The sequence below is a fragment of the Camellia sinensis genome, chromosome 7 (assembly GCF_055761805.1).
Source record: "Camellia sinensis isolate YWXY chromosome 7, ASM5576180v1, whole genome shotgun sequence".
NCBI lineage: Eukaryota > Viridiplantae > Streptophyta > Magnoliopsida > Ericales > Theaceae > Camellia > Camellia sinensis.
Genome location: NC_138967.1, coordinates 185,154,274 through 185,171,506, shown reverse-complemented (window position 1 = coordinate 185,171,506; position 17,233 = coordinate 185,154,274). Strand labels below are relative to the sequence as shown.

Sequence of the window (17,233 nt, the reverse complement as noted above, 5' to 3'; positions counted from 1 at the left end):
TAGTTAAAAAATTTTATTCTTGACCATATGATTCAAAGTTCATAGATATGTAGTAGTTAGAGTCGGAGGAATGATGACTTGGCTAAGGATGTAGACGTGAAGGCAAGCTTCCTATGTTTAGAGCTCTTTAGTTGATTTTCTACTTTGTAGACTTTACGTGATTGACACAACAAGAGTTTATTCTACCCAAGCGACTGAGCAACATGATGCAATAGAACGACGAGTGGAAGGAGAAACACCTCAATATCAACCGTGGAACCGGTTTACGGAACCATAGAAATCAATCCTAATGGCTTATCAAACAACTGCATACATTAGATCTGATTTGAAGTTTTGGTAGGGTGCCTTCCAAAATTTATTGATCTTTGAAAAGGAATAGCAATTCCATCAAAATCAAACCTTATTCAATCATCTATATTTCTGAATTAGGATCTTCAAAAGTAAAACTGTGTAGTAACAATGAAATTACCATTACTCTTTGTGCATATTGTGGTAGCAAATTTACAAACAATATCAAACTTAAATCAACTAATCTTTTGGAATCTTTCCAGTCTTTGCATCAAAAAAATTGTTCACAGAAAAATAAATCATACAACCACCTAGTATTATACAAAGCTGTGGTATAAAAACTCCAATACAAATCAGAAGACTTTTTAGACTTTTTAGAAACCCTTAGGCCTAGAGTATTTTGGGGGAAGAGATGAGCACCTTTCATTCATATGCGGGTATGGATCCATCATATTGTATTCGGGTAGTTCCATTCGATACTTCCCTCAAATTTGGCAGTAAGGAAGCTTCACGGTGTCCACGCCATTGCACCACTTTGGCATGCGGCTTGAATTGTTTTCAAAGAACTTGAGAGTGTAAGCATCTTTTATCTGTAGTTTGGCCAAGACAAATTAACAAAGAAAAATAATATGTAAAATACCTGACCTGGGTTTTACATCCACAAAACAATCAATTTAAGTTGAACATCCATATTTATCCATACAGTTCAAGTTTATTTTCATGATAGTAAAAATAAAGGGTAAATCACATAAATAGTTCCTAAAGTATACCATTGATTTCATTTTGGTCTATAGTTTTTAATTTGTATCAATTACATTCCTAAACTTTACACATTGATTTAATGTAGTCCCCTATCCTAACTATCGTCTAAAAAAATTATGAAAAATGCTTGTCAGCTTCTCATAAGGCATTTGGAGAGCATTACGAGGAATTTCTCATTTTCCACCTAAATGAATCACGAGACACGTGAAATGAACATTATTTACAAAATAAAATGCATCCAAGACTTTCATTTCATTACTGAAAGTCAAATACATAGGGTGTTTGGCTCTTTGAATGATAGTATTTGTATAAATAGATGTGTCAAAATGTCGTTTTATGCCCTTCAAATGCTTGACATGAGGCTGACATAAGCATTTTTAGTATGTTTTTCCCACAACAACTAAGAAAGGGACTACACTGGATTAATATGTGGAGTATAGGGATGCAATTGAATCAAATTAAAGATTAGGGACCAAAATGAAATCAAGGGTATACTTTAGGGACCATTTGTGTAATTTACCCTAAAATAAACTAACATTCTTTTATTTTTTGTACGTAAATAAGTACAAAGCAGTGCACATGCAGACAATAATAGTTTTATTGAGGAAAAATTTGTCGATAATCATTCAATGCAAACTTAGGTGAAATGTGAGGGTGCAGTCGTGACATCTTCCAACCTCGTGCAAATACAATAACATAGTTTAAACCATCTGAATACTGGATTTAATATAAGCCAATACAATAAATAATATTATAAATATAAAAAAAAAAAAAAAAAAAAAAATTGTATTGATCGTGAAACATTAATTGGATGCAAATTTGAGACTTCGTTATTTAAATCAATGAAATTGAATACTCACAACAAACTCACCATAAACTCCGTAACTTGAATGGAGTTTGCAATTGGATCAAACAACCCTGCTTCCTTGTACATTTCCAGGATGAAAACAACAAATGATGTGGACTTCCCATCACTTTATATCCAATCATCCTGCTCAGGCATTGTCAACAATTCATCAAAAGATAACCCACGCCTTTCAGCTTCTACAAGAATTTCAGGAAGGTCAAGGCCCTACACGGAAGTCCAATGTCAAATAAAAAATTTGAACAAATAAAGACAGTAAACATTTCATCTATTTTAAGTATTATGCCAGAATTTAATGATGATATTAGTTATTGAATATCACTCCATCCAGACCAATGTCTAAATTCAATGGCTTGCTGGTTAGGATCAAACTATCTGGTCTAGATTTGGTCCAAGAGATTGTTAGTTAATCTCAAGAGCTGCCAGTACCAATACATTTCCGAAGTGGTCTTTGATGACAAAACAACCTTAAGTCTCTTTATTTGGTTGATATGTCTAATGGATTGAGTTTGAGCCCGAACAGAGACTTAGAAGGAATTATTGGAAAATTGCACGCATACCATAGGTTGAGATTGTGAATACAAAACGTGGCTATGTGGAAGAAAATTATCTATAGTGAAAGAGGAGAGAGCACTAACCATATTGGATCACCACCACATTAGAATGCTTGTTATGTATCTATTTCATGTGCTCTTGGTACTTGATTTGTTGTATTCATATTGGGATCATATTTTTCTTATTTATTTTTTCTTTTTCTCTATTATAGTTTTGTTTTCTTAGTAGATTGGGAGCCCTGTTATTTGACCTTCTAACTCTGAGTTGGTAACTTCACAAATTTTTTAATTGGGATTGTAAATCTTAGGGTTCGTTTGGTGAGGTTTTTATTTTTACGATTATTACTATTTTTGTTTTAGATTTCAAAAAATTTGAAATAAAAAAACGCTTGGTAATTGTTTTCACTCTAAAAAAAATGGCTACAATTTCAGAATTCGAGTAAACAAAAAAAAAAGTGTTTTTACTTAAGTTTCATTCCCTTTTGCCTCCCTCTATCCTCTGGCCACCCTCTTTGTTTCAGCGACCATCTTCGACCACTCCCCCTTTTGGTTAGGGGTGATAAATGAACCAAATAGCTCGAGTTTGACTCGTGTTGGCTCATTAAAGCTCATTTGAGCTCAGTTCGATAAGTAAACAAGCTTTGAACACATTTTGGAGCTCTTTAAAGTTTTCAAACCAAGCTTGAACAAGCAGTTACTCATTCAGTTCAGTTCGATAAACCTAAAACTATATAAAAATACAAAGCTATTCGAGTTCGGTTCGACAAAAGCTCGTTTGAGATCGACTCAAAAATTAAAGGAACCAAGTTTGAACAAATTTTAAAACTCATAAAGTTATTAAACTAAGCTTGAAAGTATACTGTTCAGCTCCTTTTTTCTTTTTCTTTTTTGAATGAGGAAATTAATTGTTCAGCTCGTTTATCACCCTTGCTTTTGATGACTTACCAAACCTTTTTTTTTTTTTTTAGTTTTTATATGTTTTGAGAATTAAGTATACCAAATATGCTATTTATTTTATTATAGTTTTTACAACTACAAAAAAAAAAAAAAAATAGGAATCAAAGAATAAAAAACAAAGAATAAATGTATTTTATGTTCTCTCTATGTAGAAAACAAAAAAATTAACCACATGTCAAGTTTGAGCAAAATTGCCAAGTGTCAAGTTTGAGTGAAAGTTATGGGTTGAAGTAGAAGAGATTAGTGGAAAGTTTAGGTGAAAGTGCCCAATTGTTAAGTTTAGACTGGATAGAAATTTGAGTAAAGAATATAGGCCTCCATTGTTTTGAGTAAAATTGATAAAATTTTGAGTAAAAGAGTGGAGGGAAATTCATTTTGATATGAGCTTTTCAAGTAAAGGAGTGAAGAGGGTTTTGGGAGTTTTTTTACTCAAATTTGAATTTGATATGGGTATTGATGGAAGGCTTGAGATGCCCTAACATATCTATGAATTCATATTTTTAGATATTCAGGATGTACATATCCAGTATTCTTGCGCTTAAGAGAGAGAAAGAGGGTTTGTTTGTGTGTGAAAAATCGAGCTATTCCAACCAAGAAGATAAAAATTACCTAAAGCAACAGATATAAGAAGACACCAAAACAAGCCATTATTATTCTCTTATATATATCTCTCTCCTATCCAACACCCATTGCAATTATAATTCCCATAAACTAGCAATGTTTACTAAATCAGATACCCATTCATGCAGACTTACAAAAAAATAAAATAAAGATAGAAAAACTAACCTACGATCGTCGTCGGGGAAGTTCTTTGGCTACCGTTGCTAGAGAGAAGTACCACTCAACTCCAAGAGAGAAGAAGCAAAAAAATACAAAGGGGCGAGAGACAAAGAAAGTGTGAAACAAAGAGATTTTCATTCATAGACAGATACAGATATATATATATATAGAGAGAGAGAGAGAGAGAGAATGGATGGGAGAGTGTTGAAGATTTCTATTTATGTTTCTCTTTTTAGGGTAATTCTATTTACACACAACAAACCCTCTTAGTACACACCAATTACTCATTGCACACCACAACCAATTTTTATTTTTTATTTTTCACTCAATACACACCATCAATTTTCAAATATTTTCAAAATATCCTCATCTTCTCTAACCATAACCCTAACCCTAACATTGCCCCGCCGCCGCCGCCGCCACCATCAACCATTGTCGTCAGCCGTCCTACCTCTTTCTGCCGCTGTCACCCTCCGATCAACACCATTCCCCTCTTCTGTTTCCATCCCCAATCCATTTGTGCCCCTGCCACATCAACAACTTGCGTTGCCCTTTCCTTCACCGTTAACACTGCAACTCGTATCTCCCTCAACCCCGTCACCCCTCTCCAGCCTCGTTGGCTACCCTCTGCCGCTACCCATCATCTAGATCCCCTCCACAGCGCGACTCAACTCCTCCACTCCATCATTCGATCTGCAGTTGCGAGAGAGAGAGAGAGATTTGGGTTTCCAGATCTTGGGTTTGAAGAGAAGAAGAAGAAAAAAAAAAAAAAAAAGGGGCTATGGGTGGAAATAAGGAGAGAGAGGAGCTGCAACGGAAGAAGGAATAGTAGTGGAGCGGGGATTTGCAGAGGAGGCGCCGACTGAAGGGGATTTGGAGGGGCGACACCGGCTTAGCAGCAGTGGCAATGAGGAGATGTTAGGGTTTAGGATTAAAGTTGGGATAGGGGAGATGGGGATGGCAAGGTATGGGTCACCGGAGCCAGGGATGGCAGAGGAGTTGCAGCCGAAGTTGATAATGGCTGCGACGGTGACAGGTAAGGAGCAGTGACAACGGGGGCTAGGGTAAGGGTTAGGATTGGTGGGGGTGGGTTGTGTGGATTGAGAAATTTGTGTAAAGGTTAAAAACGTAATTGATTAAAAGGATAAAGATATTATAAAGTTTTTTAAGGAAATGGTGTGTGTTGAGAGGATTGGTGGTGTGTAAATAGAATCACCCTTATTTTTATTTTATTCAAAAAAAATGAAAAAAAAAAATTATAGGGTCAATTACATTGACACCCCTAAGCTTTAGTCCAATTACATCCCACCCCTTGACGTTCTGGAAATTACATTCACACTTCTATAGTTAATTTAATAGTCTCATTTCACAAACCCTCTACTTATATAAAAGGAAACAATTCCTAGTAGAAAAACAGAAGAAATTACATTGAAAAAATAAATAAAGGGAAAAAAAAAAGGAAAAAGTAAAGTAAAGCAAGAAAATAGAGAATGCATGAGTTTAATATCTTCATTCCGTCTAATTAATTACAATGACAGAGGGTTAGTGTAATTTTCCAAACGTCAGGGGGTGATACGTATTAAATCTAAATCTCAAAGAGTGTAAGTGTAATTTACCCAAATTTATATGACATATTGCTTTGTTTATTTATTTATCTTCTTTTTCAAAGAAATAATTTTAAAAAAAATTAAAAATCAAACTTGTTTTTAGAGAGTGGTTTTACTATATCCATCCCTCCTCCTTCCCATTCAATCGCTACCCATAGCCACCACTACTCACTATAATCTACTGTCAGAGTGTTTTGCTCAATTTCCACTTATAGCGTGTAGAATTAATTTAAGATGTTGAATTTTTTTACTTATTTCAAAATTGGGAAATAATACTTTTAGTTTTTAATTTTTGATCATCAACTTTTAACTAGAAAAAAAATTACACCAAATAAAAATGTGAGATTACTTCATATAAGAGTTGTAAAATATTAACGTTCTCTTTGTTTCATGAAAAATATTTATTAAAAAAAATGTTTTTATAAATGTACGAATGATTGTATTAATGATAAGGGTGAAGGTGGAAGCGAAGGTAGTAAGGGTGGTGTGGTCATGGGGTGGCGAAAATGGTAATAGCAACGGTGGTAGCAATGGCAGTGGCAATGTAGTGGTGGAGATAATGGTGGCGATGGTAGTATAGTGGTGTTAGTAAAATGGAAAATTTCATATAAGTGAAAGTTGTAAAATATAATTACAATTAAGTGATAAACTTTATAAATATTAACAATTAAAATTATAAATTTTTTTCATAAATTTGTAATATGTTTTTTAAATTACCACTTAATGTTAATTTTCCCTTAGTAAAACCTTAGTCTGAAAAATATTTTTTGCCTTTTATAAATAGAAAATAATTTCCAATCAAATAGACTGTGTTGTAGTGATTTAAATTGTTCATCTTATCGGTTCTTACAAAGGTCGGCCCAACCCCTGATAAAGCCTAAAGTAGAATCTCAATATGCAACACTTTTTAAGCACGTCTCCTTTTCCCACTAGTCTTAATGCATTTTCATTTATTAAATTATACCTCAAGATTTATGTGACTCAATATTATCACATGACCTAAGGATGCATTGAGTCCCTGTGTATATATAATTAATTTAATAATTATAATAAGATGATTTTTACATATTTGTTTTTGAAATGTGGACAATATACCAATTGTCCATTTTTGAAACATAAATGCAAAAAGCATTTAAGTTTCGTTTGTTTCAATGTAAAATATTTTACACCTAGATCCTAAAATATTTTACACCTAAAAATATTCTTTATGTAAATTAATTTTGTACACAAAAAAAAAAACTTCATTTTTCGGTATTTAATTGACAATTGAAACAAAAAAAAATTACTCTATGCATTGGGTAGAAACCAATAAAGTTCCACCCTTTCACTTTTGAAAAGTTTAATGTGTTGGAATAGCCAGGTTGAAAGTGAATTTTCTAAAAATTGACTCACCAAATCTTTAGTGGCAAATTATTTTGGAGACTATGACCAAAAATAGTTTTCTTAAAAACATATTTTACTTGCTCCTTATTTATTCAACTGAACAATAAGAAATATGTAAAATATTTAAAACAAAGGACATTTTCCGTCAGATAAAAAAATAAGAATATATATAATATTTTCTTTATACAATTTGGTTTCTTTCTTTTTGGCAACCAAGAGATATTTAGCTAGAACCACACACGTGGGAGTTTAAATTCAATACAATACCATGTCACCATTAACTAATAATAAAACAATTAGGAGTAAACTCACAATTCAAATATAATTAAAAATTCAATAACTATTACATCTGCCAAATGCATCGAAAACTCTTTACATAAATTACTAACAACAATGCTGGGACCCCCAATGGGGTGACCCCCAGCACCCCACCTCCACGTGGGGGGCTGGAAGTGGAAGACCAAAAAAAAAATATGGACCAATCAAAAAACAGTGGGGGTGGTGGGGGTAACCCCCACTGGGGTTCTGCGGCATTTTCCAATTACTGAATATTTTGTTCAAATGATAGCATAATTAAAAAAAATAATTATAATCAAACATCCCATTATATATAATCAAATAATGCTTTTATCATAATTAAAATAATGACATAATTAATATCATAATATATCATAACTAACAATATAATAAATCATAATCAAAGACAAAAAAATCGTAACAAAAAATTGCATACAATTGAATTTCCATTAAGTTGTGATATTACTTGAATATTGATTGGTACCAAGTGGGGCCGGTAACAACACCCCCCACTCGTCTCTTTCTATTTTTTATTTGGTCAAGCAAGACGCCTCCATGTGAACCACAAAAACAAATTCAACAGGAAGAAAAATGAGATTTCACACATCAAAACTTGTAAATGCCCCCCACCTGGATCACTGAAACCCCCAACTGAATTTCAGCATTACAAATCCCCAATTTTCAAACTCACTACTCACCTTTAATCACAAACTCAGTTCAGAGTTCAGACGACTCCTCCTGCAAACCCAACCAAGGCCACTCCTCTGCAACAAAACACATTTTTTTTGAAAAAAATGGCTGAGAGTGCAGTGTTCCATCTACTAGCCAACTTCGCACCCTTCCTCTACCAAGAGGTCAATTTGTTGACTGGAGTTGAAGAAGAGATCCGATACATCAGAGATGAATTTGGGCGCATGACAGCTTTCCTCAAAGCTGCCGATGCTATGGAAGAGAACAACCCCAAACTCAAAGTATGGGTCAAGCAAGTCCAAGAAGCTGCATACGACATTGGAGATGTTCTTGAGTTGTTCATGCTTCGCCTCGGACATTGTCATGGCGCTGGATTTCGCGGTTTTCTTCGTAAGGTTTCTTGCTATATTAAGACTTTAAAAGCTTGTCACCAAATTGCTTCAGAAGTTCAAAGAATGAAGGCCAAAGTCATCGATATTTCGGAGGGACATCAGAGATACCATGAAAGATATGGTATGTTAGAGCAAGGCTCAAGCTCAAGGTCCACTGGTCTTAACATAGCATGCCATGATTATCGTGGCGATGCCCTTCTACTCCATGAATCTGAGCTTGTGAGCATTGACAAGCCCAAATCGCAACTAATTAGGTGGTTGGTGCATGAAGACCCCAGACTCAAGGTGTTTTCTGTATCAGGAATGGGCGGATTGGGCAAAACAACACTCGTTAAAAAGGTCTTTGATGATGCAGTTGTGAAGAATCATTTCCATAATCATGTTTGGATCACTGTTTCTGAAACCTTCAAGATTGAGGTGCTCCTAAAAGGCATCATCAAACAACTTTTTGAAGAAATCAAGCAACCAGTCCCACAAGGGATGGACAACATGGACAGCAACAGCTTCAAAGGGATAATTAATGCTTTCCTGCAACAAAAGAGGTATGTGCTTGTTTTCGATGATGTATGGGATATTCATGCTTGGCAATCTTTAAGATGTGTGTTTCCCATTGGCAATTGTGGGAGTCGTGTAGTGCTGACAACCAGAAATGTAGATTTAGCTTCTATCGCTAGTGCGGAATATTATCGTGATGTCTATAATCTTCGGGCTTTGCCTCCCGAAGAATCCTGGACATTGTTTTGTAGGAAAACATTTATGGAGAATTCTTGGCCTTCACACTTGGAAAGACTTTCAAAAGCCATCTTGCATAGACGCAAGGATTGCCGCTTGCAATTGTCGCAATTAGTGGTCTTTTATCAACAAAGGATAAGAGCAGTGTGGATGAGTGGAATAAGATCTACCGTAGCCTTGCAATTGTTTCATTGACCATTGGAGATTGATTCGATTATGGGTGGCAGAAGGATTTGTACAAATGTGTTGAGGGCTACCTGAATGAGCTAATCAATAGAAGCTTAGTTCAAGTGGCAGAGATGAGATCAGATGAAAGGATCAAAACGTATCGCATCAATGACCTCTGGCATGAAATTATTGTTTCCAGGTCAGGCGAGCAAAACATTGTGACAATAGCTGGTGAACAAAGAAGAGTGTGGCCCAAAAAGGTGCGGCGCTTATCAATCCACAATCATTTGGAAAATACACAACAAAGCAAGTGTTTCACTCGACTTCGTTCTTTGCTTATGTTCAATGCAACAAATTCAATGTCCAAGTTCTCCATGCTTGCATCGTCAAATGATGGTCTACAGTTGCTAACAGTGCTAGACTTGAAAGGTGCCTTGTTGGAGACATTCCCAAATGAAGTTTTGAAACTAATTCAACTCGGGTATTTAAGTTTGGGGGAACCAATGTAAAAGTAATTCCGAAGTCGATTGGAAAGCTCCAAAACCGGGAAACATTGGACCTTAAAAATACGTATGTCACTAAGTGGCCTGATGATACCCTCAAGCTCCAACAACTTCGCCATATCTTGTTGTATCGCTACAAACAAGATCTTGTTCCTTCCATTTGTTTTCAACACCATTGTGGATTCAAAGCCCCGGCGGAAATAAGAAGTTTGTCATCCTTATAGAAACTTTGTTCTATTGAAACAAACCATGATAATGGGACCATTTTACTAGAAGAGGCAAGGAAGTTGACTCAACTAAGGAAATTACGCATTGAAAATTTGAGAAATGAAGATGGGAGGGTGTTATGCTCATCCCTTAAGAAGCTTAGTAACCTTCGCTCATTAGTTGTTTGTGCAATAGGAGAAGACGAGATCATTGATCCAGATTCTCTTTCTTCACCTCCTCAACTTCTTCAAACACTCTACCTAGTAGGAAGTTTACATAAGGTACCGCATTGGATACCTTCATTGCACAGCTTGGTAAGAGTAGCACAGAGTAAGTTGAAGGATGTTGATCCACTAGAATTCCTTCAAAGTTTGCCCAATTTGGTTGAACTTCAACTTCGTTAGACATATGAAGGGAAATAATTGTGTTTCAAGGCTGGTGGATTTCAAAGACGTGTGAGATTAGGACTTGTTGGATTAAGAAGATTGAGATGGGTGAAAGTGAAGGCTGGCTCAATACCTCATCTTGAAGAGTTATTTATCTGTGAATGTAAATTGGTAGAGAAGTTACCCTCTGGCACTAATCATCTAACCAACCTTAAATCTCTTTATTTTATTGGTATGTCTTACGGATTGAGTTCAAGCCTATACAGAAACTTAGAAGATGGGAATTATTGAAAAATTGCACACATTCCAGAAGTTTGGATTGGGGACACAATATTTGGCTCTATGCAAGGAAATTATCTATAGCGAGAGAGGAGATAGCTCTAACCATATTGGATTACCACTATATTTAGAATGCATATTATGTATTTATTTATTTTCACGTGCTCTTGGCACTTGACTTCTTGTATTCATATTGATATCAAATTTTTGTCTTTTTTTTCTTCTCCTTTTCATTTTTTTTAGTAGATCGGGAGCTTGTTATTTGACCTCCAAATTTTGATCCTAGAGAGTTGGTAACTACACAAGTTTTTAAATTGGGATTGTAAATCTTAGGGTTCGTTTGGTGAGATTTTTATTTTATTTTATTTATTTTGCTTTAGCTTTAAATTTTTTGAAAATTGAAATAAAAAAAAAAGCGTTTGCTAATTGTTCACTTTTAAAAAAAACTGGCTACAGTTCTCAAAAATTGAGGAAATAAGAAAAATGTGGTTTTACTTATTTTCAAAACAAGTTTCATTCCTTCTTACCTTCCTCACCCTTCCGTCCTCTGGCCAACCTCTCCGCCCCACCTCCGACCACTCCCCCCATTTGGTAACTTACTATACTTGTTTTGATTTTGGAAAATGATATACAAATTTTCTAAACTCATTTTCTAGATTCAGTACCATATAAAAGAGATGATTGGTTAATGATTAGATTGAATATGAGATCGCAACTATCACATTTTTCTTCAAACATTATTCAATCAAGCCAATAATTGTGATTTTTCTTTTAGTTGAATCTCTCTCAAGTTCATGCCCACGGGGTCCATCACAAGCACATTTCAATGATTCGAACCATTCATTTTGTAAGACCATCAATGTGTATTATCCGTGAAAAAAATTTAATCAATATAATAATCGTAACATTTTTATTTTATTACATTGTGTTTGGTGAGGTGGTTATGGACATGTTTGTATTGGACAACTTCTTGGCCTTTTTTTTTTCTTTTTTTTTTTTTGGATTGGCACCAGAATATCTGGATCAAAGCTTGACTAATCCCAGGGGTGCACAGGCACTCAGCAAGAGGTTTCTTGCAAGTGCATCAAGGTTAATGCAAGGGTTTTCTCCCAATCTGATGGCCTCAATGAATTGTTAGCACTTAAAAGATTTCGATCCCTGAACCTTGGAGGGAGCACAACTCCAAGACCTAAGGCCTTACTACTAGGCCAACACCTTGGGGTTAACTTCTTGGCTATTTTTTAAACCAATTTATCTCCAACCTTGATGGAGATTGTATATAATGAATGAGGTCTACTTTCATGACTCATTGATGGACCTCATTCTTTATGTACCACTGCTTTTTTGTCTTGGTACCAAATTTCATTTTCAGACCATCTTTTAAATGTCTCTTCTATTTGATCTCTTTATTCTTCTTCTAACAATAATGGTAGTGCACAGAAAAGTATAAACACAAGCGTATAAAAAATTGAATTGGTGTTGTGTTTTGTTCATTTTTAAGTGTGCATGTTTGTGTGTGTATTTTTTTCTCATGCATGTAGATTGCTCTTATGTCTAACACTTTCACATAGAACCTTGTAAAGAGTCAAGTTGAACTTAGTAAATAAGTTGTGCAAGTTTCACTTAAAAACTTAATGAACTTGGTTTGTTTACATTTCGAGTCGATCTCAAACTAAATTTAATCAAATGAATCATGAGGCGAAAAACAAAAAATGATTTAATGCTATTGACATGGAATTACAACCAGTCCCATTCACCAGTAAGGATAATACCAACAAGTTCCATTCTCATACAAAAATAGTTAATATAGTGATAACAATAAAATCAAAGTTCCTAAATTAACCACAAGAATTGAATTAATCAAAACCAGCTGCAGTATCAAGGACTCTGCACCAACTAGGTTGCTATCTATCTGATATAAACTCTCAAGTCTAAGTTTTCCTTTTGAAATGTCATCTTCTATAAATTCTCAAGCATCATCTGAATTTGAGCATAGCTCAAGTGGATGTACTTTCAGGTTTCTAGAGGGACATTTGGCATTTGAGCTTATGGAGAAACGTTGAATGCCCGGTTGTGCTAACCCTAACATAATAACCCACTAACATCATACTAAGTGCTCCAAAAAAAAAAATGTCTAAGCATCATCTGGTATCAGAATTTCAATAGCTTTCTTTCCTCTCCACTTATTTATCTATTTTATTCTGCACAACAAAAAGAACAATAGTGTAGTGTTAAGGCAATAGAAACCTTGATTTCAGATGTGGATGCGACTTCAACATATGACATGGACTCCAAAAGCCTAAAGAACGATGAAATTTCCAAATTCTAACTTTTTAATTGTGCTATAAACAACAATGAAATTTACATTACTCTCCATGTGTATCGTGGTAGCAAATTTACAGACAACATTAATCTACATCAACTGATCTTTTTGGAATCTTTCAAACCTTTGCATCAGAAAAGATATACAGAAAAATCAACAATACAAAAACCTAGTATTATACAAAGCAGTGGTATAAAAACTTCAAAACAGGACAACCAAATCAGAAGACGTTTTAGCAACCCTTACACCTAGAGTATTTTGGGGGAAGAGATGGGCACCTTTCATTCATATGCGGGTATGGATCCATTTGATACTTCTCTCGAATTTGGCAGAAAGGGTGCTTCATGGTATCCGCATCATTGCACCACTTCGGCAGGCGGCTTGAATTGTTTTCAAAGAACTTGAGAGTGTAATAAGCATATCTTTTATCTGCAGTTTGGACAAGATAAATGGGTTTTACATCCACACAACAATCAATTTCAGTTGAACATCCATATTTATATACCCATACAGTTCAAGATTGTTTTGGTGATAGTAAAATGAAAGATAAATTACATAAATAGTCCCTAAAGTATATCATTGATTTCATTTTGGTCTATAATCTTCAATTTGTATCGATTGCATCCCTAAGAGAGAGGGAGGGAGTTCCCAAATTAATCTGGCGAGAACAATCGTTGCCATTTCTTCTTCTTCAATGGAAAACCCAAGACTTTCTTCGATTTCGACGAAGCTTCATTCTGACTATTCCCTTGATTTCGTCATTGGGTTTAGGGTTTTAGAGGCGAATGAAAATGGAGGGTCGTATCGTAGGTATCATCGTTTGGGGATTGAGATTCGCTTAAAAAAATTTTGCTCGTTTGCTAAGTCTCTTTATGTGTATTTGTTTTGAGTTTCTAAATTATAATTTTATATTTATTTCTTAAAATTTAATTTAAATTATAATTATTACTTTTCAAAATTTATAATCAAACACATAATTTAAAACGCTTTTTAAAATTCAATTCAAATCAATATTTTAATTTTTTAAATATTTAAATATTTTTAAAATATTTTAATTTTATTAAGATTTTAAATATTTTAATATTTAAATATGTTACAATTTTTTTAATTTTTAAATTTTTTAAATATTTTTAAATATTCTGATTTTACTTTTTTATATTTTAAAATATTTTATAAAATTAAATTCAAACTCTATTTTATAAAAATATTTTAATTTTTTTGTTATGTATTTGGTTACGATTTGAGTGTAGAGTTGTGAAAGTAGTATGAAATTTAGAGTTATGTGTTTAGTTATGAGTTTTAAAAATAATTTCTTAATTGAATTTTGTTTTATGTGTTTGGTTACAATTTGAATAAAGAATTGTTTTTAAATTTAAAATATTAAAATTTTAAATTATTTAATTTTTTTGAATATTTAAATTATTTAAATTTTTAAGATTTAAATTTTTTGAATATTTATTTTAATTTTTTACTTATTAAATTTTTTAGATTATTTAAATATTTATGATTTAAATTTTTTGAATATTTATTTTGAAAAAAAATTATTTCCTTTGTAGTATTTTCAATTAAAAATTTGATTAATGTTATTTTTTGTTAATAATAAATTTTTTTAATTGAATTTTAAAAGGAGTTTGGTTATGAGTGTTGATCAGAATTTTTAATAGTGTAAAAGTAATGTATTTTGTTATGAGTTATAACAACTTGAATTAAGTTTTGAAAATTCTTTCCAAAACTCATAATCAAACAAATTTTCTTACTTCACATGTCAAATCAAACTTTCAAAACTCAATTTCACATACAATTTAAAACTCAATTCAACACTCTATTCAAAAATCATAACCAAACAAATTTTCTACACTCAAATCATAATTTCACAACTCACAAACTCAAAATACAACTCATACTCTCAAATCATATTTACAAAACTCTACCAAACGCAACCCATATCTTGTTCATCACTGAATTTTTTAAATAATAATATTTAGGGCAAATTACATATACCCCTTTGAGGTTTAGCAAAATTACAGATACCTCCTAAGGTTTGAGAAATTACAGATACCTCCTGAAAGTTATATTTTCATAACAAATTAGGGGATAATTTGTTATGAAAATATAAACATCAGGAGGTATCTGTAATTTCCGAAACCTCAGAGGAATATCTGTAATTTAGCTAAATCTCGAGAGAGGTATATGTAATTTGCCCTAATATTTACCATACAAAGAGTTATTTTTTTTAAAATAAATAAATAAATTTAGATTATTATATTTTTTTTAAACTTTGTACGGTGATAATTAGAGTTTTTTTTTTTTTTGAACGATGTGATAATTAGAGTTTGGGACACTAAGGCTCTGTTTGGTTGTTAATTCAAATCAATTTTCAACACGTGAGCTCGCACATGATGTTTGGATTCGACGTTCAAAAGTTGATTCCACGTGTTAATTCAAATTACATTTTGAAAATCTGTTTGGCAACTTATATCTCTCTTTCAACGTTTCTGCCTTCTTCATCGTCTCTGCAACTTTCACGTGAACCTCATCTACACCAGTCCTTCAGATTCATCATGGGTGGCTTCTCTGTATCAAACATCCTACTTCAGATTCATCACATGTGGGTTTCAGAAGTCAGATTCATTTTATAAATAATGAATCCACCCAACCCGCTCTATACTGGTATCATATTTCACAAATCGACTAAGTTACGATTTGTGCGTTGCGGACAATTTTTATTACGGGCAACCAAACAACGACGACTGCGAGGTGAAATTACTCACAAATTTATTTACATATTTTCTTATAGGGAAATTATTTGAGAAATTCATCCTAATTTATTTTTATTTTTTTTTTCAGGTCAAATTTATCAAATTTATTGTCGAATCCGACGAGCAAACAGTGGCACATTCAATTAGTATACACATTCCATCACCGGCGATAACTATTCAACTCCCACTAATCTGGTAAATAAATCCTTCATCATTCATCTGTTATCTGAAAATGATTTCAGACGAGTCGATAAATGTTTTCATTCTTCATCATTCATCCTGAACTGTTTCAACTTTTTAGTTCTTCAAGAATAGTCAGTAAATCATTCATCTGTTATGTATAAATGATTTCGGAGAAGTTGAAATCAGTTCCTAAATGGTTTATGAGAAATTGTAGAGGCGTATGTTCCATTTCAAATCGGTTGTTATTTTAAATTATGAACTATTTGAACCTTTCATCGATCAGAACCTAAAGCGAGAGTGCCTAGGACACCCGGCCGGTCGTCCCGCCGGTCGACCCGCCGGTGTTCCACCCGGTCCTCCCACCTCTTCCGGTTTTGTCTTCCTGTTTTCCATTTCTTCCTTAATGGTTTGAACCTACCGGTCTTCCCCTCAACTATTTGAACCTACCAGACTTTTTTACTGATTTTTTTTCCTTAATTTTTCTTTTACTGATTTGTTTCCTACTATTTAAACACAATGTTAACTGATTTTTTTTTATTATTTGTTGAATGTTTTTTTTTTTGTGGTTATATTTCTGCTATTTAAATTCAATTAATCTGCTACGTACTTTTTTTCTCGAAATAAAATCATCTGTTCTTTTTCCTTTATCTGTGTTCTCCTTTAAACCAGTTTAAATATAATTTGTATGTTTATAGATGGATGGAAATAATTCCGACAACAATGAGAACACCAAAATGTGGACGCTCAGAATTGAAACGAAATTAATAAATATGTTGAGAGATAAGGTTAGAAACAATCAAACAACGGGTCGTACTACTTCGTGGACAAATAGGCATTGGAATCATTATGCAAATCAGTTGCACAACATATATGGATTTCGGTATACAGGTGTCAAGGTGCGCCAAAAATATCAGTGATTGAAAGCTGATTACCAGACATTTAAGTGACTCCAGGCACAGACTGGTCTGGGATGGGATCCTATTATAGGCACTGTTGTTGCACCCGATGAATTTTGGGATAAGGTTTTCCATTAATCTGTACTATTTTCTAATTTTATTTTAAATATTTCATGATATATACAGTGCTTAATTCTTGTTTTGTACTTGTTGTAGGCTAGC

General features: G+C 33.5%; 1 long non-coding RNA gene across 1 annotated transcript; it reads right to left on the bottom strand.

Annotated features, from left to right (window-relative positions):
• Positions 1-447: 447 nt before the first annotated feature.
• Positions 448-14,049, bottom strand: LOC114265273 (uncharacterized). The gene is made up of 4 exons (XR_014336556.1): positions 13,729-14,049; positions 13,452-13,602; positions 1,922-2,122; positions 448-878 (listed from the first exon to the last, which is right to left on the bottom strand). It is a non-coding gene; the product is annotated as an uncharacterized LOC114265273 (long non-coding RNA).
• Positions 14,050-17,233: the final 3,184 nt, after the last annotated feature.